The sequence below is a fragment of the Cicer arietinum genome, chromosome 1 (assembly GCF_000331145.2).
Source record: "Cicer arietinum cultivar CDC Frontier isolate Library 1 chromosome 1, Cicar.CDCFrontier_v2.0, whole genome shotgun sequence".
Taxonomy (NCBI): Eukaryota; Viridiplantae; Streptophyta; class Magnoliopsida; order Fabales; family Fabaceae; genus Cicer; species Cicer arietinum.
This window is the reverse complement of record NC_021160.2, coordinates 33,826,478-33,834,874: the sequence shown is the minus strand read 5'-3', so window position 1 is coordinate 33,834,874 and position 8,397 is coordinate 33,826,478. Positions and strand designations below refer to the sequence as shown.

The 8,397-nt window shown below is 30.0% G+C and overlaps 1 pseudogene; it reads left to right on the top strand.

Annotated features, from left to right (window-relative positions):
- The first annotated feature begins 1,250 nt into the window (after positions 1-1,250).
- Positions 1,251-8,397, top strand: part of LOC140918880 (uncharacterized) — a 49,474-nt pseudogene continuing 42,327 nt past the window's right edge.

Genomic DNA, 8,397 nt, shown 5'->3' with positions numbered 1-8,397 from the left:
TAGAGCAATCAAATGTGTTTTCATTGGATGTCCTAAAGGAATAAAAGGTTACAAGTTGTGGAGAATTGACCAAGGTGTGCCCAAGTGCATCATATCAAGAGATGTAGTATTTTATGAAACAAGAATGCCCATGATTGTCAAAGAATATTCTCCGTTACAATTCTGCAGAAACAAAGAACATTCTCCGTTTCAATTCCGCAGAAACGCAGAACGTTCTCCATTTAACAGTACTTCAAACAACAATGATGAGAGTGTTAAGATTGAGGTGGAGCCACTTGAAGATCAAGAGATTAATCATAAAGAGATGAACCAAACAACTACAGGGAAGCCATTAATAGTGAAGACAAAGAAGCTTGGATGACAAAGGGTAATTGGTTGACATTCTTTAGAGTCAAAGGGTAATTGGATCAAAATGGGTGTTCAAGAGAAAGAAAGGCATTCAAGGTAAAAAGAAGATAAGGTTCAAAGCAAGATTAGCTGCAAAGGGATTTTCCCAGCTTGAAGGAATTGATTTCAAAGAAGTATTTGTACCTGTTGTAAAACATTGTTCAATCAGAATTCTACTTTCAATTGTAGCTCAACAAGACTTGGAATTAGAGCAGCTGGATGTCAGAACAACATTTCTACACGGTGATCTATAAGAAACCATTTATATGCCGCAACTTGAAGGATTTGCTAAAGGCAACAACAAGGTTTGTCTTCTTAAAAAGTCATTTTATGGCCTAAAGCAAACTCCTAGACAATGGTACAAGAAGTTTGATGATTTCATGATAAGAACTGGTTTCCAAAGATGTAGTTTTGATAGCTTTGTTTACATTCTGAAAGAGGAAAATCAAGAACATTCTCCAGCTCAAGAACATTCTCTAGTTTTTCAAAAAGTCAAGAATGGTCTCCAACTTACCTATTACTCTATGTGGATGATATTCTTCTTGAAAGCTCAAGTAAAGACCAGATTAAGAGGCTCAAAGCTAATCTTAGAAACGAGTGTGAGATGAAAGAACTTGGAGAGGCCAAGAGGATCTTAGAAATGGATATTAAAAGACATATAATGAAGGGGAAACTATTTCTTTCTCAAGCTGCCTACTTGAAGAAAGTATCACTAAATATAGAATGCATGAGGCAATACAAGTTACTACTCCTCTGCAACATAATTACAAATTGTCTATGCAAGACTCACCTAAGACTGATGAGGAAAGACAAAGAATGAGTATCATTCCTTATCTAGTGGAGTTGGCAACATAATGTACGAAATGATCTACAACAGACCAGATTTGGCTTATGCTGTGAATGTTGTTAGCAGATTTATGACTGATCCAGGAGCACTACATTGGTCTGCACTCAAGTGGATTATGAGGTACTTAAATGACTCACTAACAACAGGTTTAAAATTCAAAAAGACTCATCATGGCAAGGAACCAATCAAAGGATATGTGGACTCGGATTATGCTGGAAACATGGAAACTAGAAAATCAATTTCACAGTCGGTGGTAACACTTTCTACAACTCAAGCTGAATTCATTGCGCTTACTAAAGGTGTTAAAGAAGCTTTATGGATGAAAGGACTTATTGGTGAACTAGGAATAAATCAAAATTTTGTTTGAATTTATTGTGATAGTCAAAGTGCTATACACTTATCCAAGCCTCAAGTGTATCATAATAAGTCTAAACACATTGATGTTAAGTATCACTTCATAAGGGATGTGATTGATTCAAATCAAGTTTTCAGTTGAGAAGATTGCAATTGAGGACAACCCAACTGATGCATTCACTAAATCACTTTCACAAGCTAAGTTCAAGCATTGCTTGGACATAGTTGGCTTTGACAAAGAGTAAAACTGAAGCAATGGCAGCAAGGTCAATGATTGAATTATTCTGATATTGAGTCAAGGTGGAGAATTGTGGAAGTGTATCTCAAATCAGTAACAACTTGGAGTTAGTTAGTTATAATTGAATTTAGTTAAGACAATGTTAATTATAGTTAGTTAAGAAGTTTGTCTTTAAATACTATAGCTAAAAATCCATTGTGGATGTCGTAATGTGTTGTTGTAAGTGGAAATTGTTGATTGAGAGAAAGACATATGCAATTCGATATTCAGAGAAATTCAGAGAAAAAAGATTAAGGGAGAGAAAGAAAGATTGTGTGAAAAGGCTAGTATTGCTAGTTTATAAACAATGATAGATACTAGGAGATCAATCTCGAGACTGCCTTAATCTTGTAAGGTTCAATTAACAATAGTGGATTAATCTTGCTTGTTTGCCCGTGACATAGGTCTCATCAATTGAGACTGAACATGTAAAGATTTGAGTGTTATTCTTCTCCTATCTTTCTTTAATTTTCGTTTAATTATATTGAGAAAACTGGTTTACAAAACTGCAAAAAGAAGAATGATAAGCAGTCTCCATTTTCTGATTTCCAGTTTTGTTCAAGAACGTTCTCCGTTTTCAGCAGAAAACCAAGAACGTTCTCTGTTTTGTTTTTTCTGCAACTATTTGTCTTCTATTTTTGTTGGTTAATTTTTTGTTGCAGATCCCAATATTGTTTTAACAATAATCTTCCTCTAATAAAAAAAACACAAAAAAAAAAAAAAACAAAAAAATCAAAAAAGGAGGAAGAGATAATAATCTGATAATAACAATCAATTTATCTATATATACACATTGTCACTGTGTCTCAACCAATTTATTTATAAAAAAAAAAGTAATATAAACAAAAAAATCAAGAAAAAAGGAAGAGATAATAATCCGATAATGACAACCAATTTATCTATTATACACATCGTCACTGTGTCTCAACCAATTTATCTATATATACACATTGTCAATGTGGCTGCATTAATCCTTATAGCAAATCATCTATCCATGTTCTCTCTTGAGTGAACATCTATTTTCATTTACGGCCTCTCTTCGTTATATTAATATTTTTAATAATTTGATTATCATTTTTAAATCAAAATAAATAAAATAGTTTATTTAGTTCATGTAGATAGTATATGGATTAAATTAAATCCAGGACTGGTCCAACACATTATGAGGCCTAAAACGAAATTATTAGACTGAGTCTTTTCAAAATTTAATAAATAAATTATTAATATTTTTTTTAATAACTATAGAAGTTTTCTTTAGCAAAATTAATGGCATTTCAAATTTATTTTCTTTATATTTTTTCAAAAAATGAAATAACACGTTTCAGCAGATTTGCGACAACATCAAGAACTCATGTAAATTTTTTCATATTTTAGTTGAAGAAGAAAATAGTATGTATACTTTGTACAACTCCAATAACTCATGTTAGTCATATGTTCACTAGTTGTCTCATGATTTTTCAATTTATAACTAATATTTCTCATTCACTTATTGTCTCGTAATTTTTTAATTTGTAACTAATATTTCTCTTATTGATACTCCCTTCGTTAACCTGTATTAAAAAGAGTATTAAATAATTTCTAGTAAAAATATTTTATTTAATTTATATAAGATTTTATCGGTTTTAGTTTTAAAAATATTAAAATATGATGCCTTTTTCTTAACTAAAAAAAATTGAGGCTTTTTTCTTAAATAAAAAAATATTTGAGATTTTTTTATGAAATAATTTTTTATTTGTTTTTTAGAGGATAAAACGCTCGCTTTGTTAGCCTTACTCTTTATCGGCTCTGATTAAATTGAAATTGATAGATGCAACATAAAATTGTTTTATAGTTTTAAAAATAAAACACATAATTCCCTCTATAATTTTAAAAAGAAATTTTTATTGAACAATTATATTTGATCATTGTGGAATGTAATTTATTGTTTGTATCAATTTATTTTCATCTAATAATTTCATTTTCAACGAATACATATAAATTATTAATTATAATATTTATTGTATTTTTGATCAAATATATTTTGAAAAAAGAACATAAAAAAGAACTACAACTTATTATCAATTTCAAATTTATTTGTTTATTATTAATCATAATAAAATATAAATCATTTATTTATTGTATAAATAAGATATTATTTATTTAATTAATTTTCTTTAATTATTATATGAGAAAAAATTATAATATTCATATTTCGGCACAAGTATTTTATTAATTAAAATAAAAAATAAGAAATTAACAAAGACTATGTTAAACCAGAAATACTATAACAAAGCATGTGTATCCAACATGTATTAACAAATTACTGTTACCAAAGACAAGGTCAAATAATTGTAATTATATAATAATTAGAGATTTTTTTTGCCAATTAACCCGGATAACATTTACAATCAAGAATAGAATATATATAGAACAAAACTTGATCGATCTTAATAACATTTAATTGATATAATAAAATTGATATAATAAGAGGTGAGACAATGTGATGACATCATATTCTAATTTAGCACCATAATAACATTTAATATAAAAAGATAATCAATATCAAACATAATATCAATGAGATTATAGTTACTTTCACATACATGTCTTTGTCACTTTAAATAACTTTTTTAATCAATGATCTGTATATATATATTTATATATATTTTCAAAATTAGACAATATAAAAAATACAAGTACCAAAAAATGATTAAATACATGCATTTTCTTTAGTGCCAAAAAATTGATTTTTGTTTAAACGGGTCTCGTCATTATAAATTGTTGATAAATTTACGTTGACATTGCATTATCATTTTTTCTATTATTTTTTGAAATAAAAGACAGCATAATAGCGTGAAGGTAAATTAATTAAAGATATTGAATACTTTGTTTTAATTAGACCAGAGGATTTAGATTCTTCCATTAGAATCACTTGATCTTCTTTGCGTTTTTCACTATAGCAATAACAATGTATATTTATGTTAATTTGATTCATACATTTCTATATAACCTTGAGAAATTATGAATTTAATATAATCAAGATTAAGTTAAAAACCATACGAAAAATATCTAAAATGCATCTAAGTTTTGCCTTTTGGTTCAATGGTCATGCATGTGCAAAAAAATTTTTATACAAACCGTCAATTCAAATTGTTGATTTTTTAAATTATTTTACATTAATTATAAATTTTTTTTCCATTATCTTTAGAAATATTAGCCACAAAAGACATTAGAAAGTGTGAAAGTAAATTAATTAAAGATACTAAATACCTTAGTTTAATTGGATCAGATGATTTAGATTCTTCCATCAGAATTACTTGATCTTCATCGAATCACTTGATCTGCTCTTTTATTCCTCTCTTGTTTAAATTTACATCATGATTTATTTAGGCCCGTCTAATGATAAGGAGAGAATATGATACACTTATCCTATTATTTTTTAATATTTAGTTTAACATGGATTGTTTTTTAAAATATCCTTTTTTTTATAACCAAAATGTCACACAGCGAAAAAATGACTCGCTGATGGCCATTTTTTTTAAAACTAAATAGGAGGTCGCTTTCTCATAGAGCGCTACTAGCAATTGCCTTTTTTTTTTCATTTTAATAATTGTTATTAATTATTTAATAAATTAAAATTAATTCAATTATTTAAAAAATACTAATAATAAAGTAAAATAAAATACATTAATAAATAATAATTATAACTATAATTAAAAATAATTACATTTAAAAATAGTAAATTATATTATAAATTTCAAAGAAAATACATTAAAATTGAAGAAAAAAATACATCAAATTTGAGTAGATTTGCGAGCAGCGTTTGAACAATGTTTCCTAGTATGACTAGAGACCCGACATAATCCGCATTTTCTTGATACTCTTTTTGTAGTGTTCATTTCTGTTCTAATGTGTTTGTTGTTTGGGCGACCTTTCTTAACTCTCTGCATTAGTGGATTGTGACACACCTTAACACCTTCATATTGTGGTCAATATCCTTCGTTTGGTATGATTTGGAACGCTTTGTCGTAGACTTTTAGTAACATTTCCACCTTGTAAACATCAGGTATAAGGCTCCAACAATCATATTTTATGCTAGAACATGCTGCTATCACATGTGAACAAGGCATATGTTTAGCTTGATATTTCCCACAATCGCACCACTTGTTAGGAAGGTTTACACAAAAATGACCAATTGGTCGTCGTTCTCTTGGAACTACTATCTCGTGGACCATGAAAGTATCGTTGCTCCGATCAAAACTATCGACTCTATGACTATTGGATTTACTTATTTCCAATTTCTTAAAATTTATGCAAGTTTCTGTGTATACCTGGCCAAAATCTAAAATAGATGCATATTGTTTTCCAATGGTTGGAAACAGTGTCCCTGTTTTAAAATAAGTTGATTGGACCAAAACAGTGATGGGAAGGTTGCGCGTGCCTTTTAATACTCCATTGATCGACTCCACAATGTTGGTTGTCATCTGACCCCAACGACTACCTCCATCGAATGTTTGAATCCAATCTTGTTGCGGTATGTTGTCTAACCATTTCAAAGCCTCCGAGTTTACTATGCCGATTTTTCTTCAGTAGTATCGATATGTAGGCTCATTGATCGAGCAAAGTATATTGAAATAATAACAATGTATTATTACACTAATTATAAAAATTAAGAATGAAATTATTATAAATTACACTAATTATAAAAATTAAGAATAAAATTATTACACATAGAAATAACTTTTTTCTTCAAAGCATTGTCCTTAAACTCCCTTGCAAAATTTTGTGAAATATGTCGAACGCAAAACATATTCTTTGACGGAGGATCTTGCCACCCATTTTTCTGATTATTATAAGAACTCTTAATGAATTCGTGTCTATCTGAAGTAAAACAAATGTTGGCGTGTGGAGTGACGTATTTTTTCAAATTTCTCAAAAAGAAACTCCAACCCTCTTTTGTCTCACCTTCCACAAGAGCATAAGCAATATGTGAATGCACAATAACTTTGGAAGATGTATATTGCATTTTAGGATTAAATGTTTCTGATTTTCCTGTTAATGGTTCAAATTTTGTGCACGTTAAAGAAGTTTGTCAAAATTACTTAGGAGTTATCCCACCTTAGGGAGCAACAAAAGGTAATTCTATTAAATTAAAGTGGCTCAAGGATACGTTTGGCGATGTTGGTGAAGATGCATATGTATTAGAAAAACATGCATCATGTCGAGCATATATCCTATGTATGATCATAGCACAAAATATATGATTTGGTTTATACAGCACACCAAATTATTTATATCCGTCGAACAATATCTCTGTGATCCCTGTAACACCCCGATTTTCAAAGCGAATGTGTATTTTTTTTTTCAAAAGAGATTAAAATAAAACAGAGGAAAACAAATAAGGAAATACCTTTGGATAAATAATTGAGTCATTATAATTTACAAGCAGCGGAAAAGTTTCTCAAAATACGAATCCAAAGTATTTACACTTCAAAAGGTGGTACATAGACCCCATCATAAATAACATGTCAAACAGACAATATTAGTATGGGTACAGTTTTCCGAATTAAAATACTGCAACCCCAAAAGAAGGACGTCTAGTCCCTATACATCAACCTAATCTGATCATCCTACCAAAAAACTATACACCCATAGTGATCTCCACGCGCCCCGTGAGATCCTCCTACATAGCTCCAGTCAAGCATTTCCATCCGCAGGGTACGAACCGGCAGGATCGTCCTGACTCTCATCTGAGGGCAAAGCCCAGATTTCCACAATAGTTGTAAAGGGTCACCAACCGAAATTAACAGATAACACATAACATTTAAGTTTTAAATGCACAAAATAACCTTTCAACTAAGCATGCACCTTAAAAGGATTTCTCATATGCTAAAAGTTCATGTAATGCTTGCCAATTAAAAATGAAATCAAAATAAAGTTCCTGTGGGCAATCTGTTAAATCCATCAAGTAATACATCACTGACCAAAACATTGATAAATCAAGTAATACATCACTGACCAAAACATTGATAAATCAATTGGGCAATCTGTTATCTAACTCAAAATAAGAATTCCTACTGAGCCAATCGATTGCCAAATCGATTTTGTCAGTTCTGCTGAGTTCCTGTGTGGCCAAATCGATTGCCAAATCGATTTTGTCAGTTTTGCTGAGTTCCTGACTTAAGGCCAATCGATTTCCAAATCGATTTCTTAAATGGTTTTGAAAAACAGATCACAAAATCGATTGGCAAATTGATTTTGCCAATCTAGCAAAGTCCCTGCAACTCATCAAATCGATTGGGAAATCGATTTCTCTGCTTATCCTTCCAAAAATACATAAACTAATCCAATCCCATTCATACACAAACCCACATCTTAACACTTAGCAATTCCCACACGATTACCACGACAAACTGAGTTTCGAAATAGTTTTACAACCCATCACACTTACGCACAATAAACAATTCATATCACTTAGCAATTTCAACACAATTACCACGACAAATCAAATTCAGAACACTCAATCATAAACTTGAATCAAACACGACTCGTG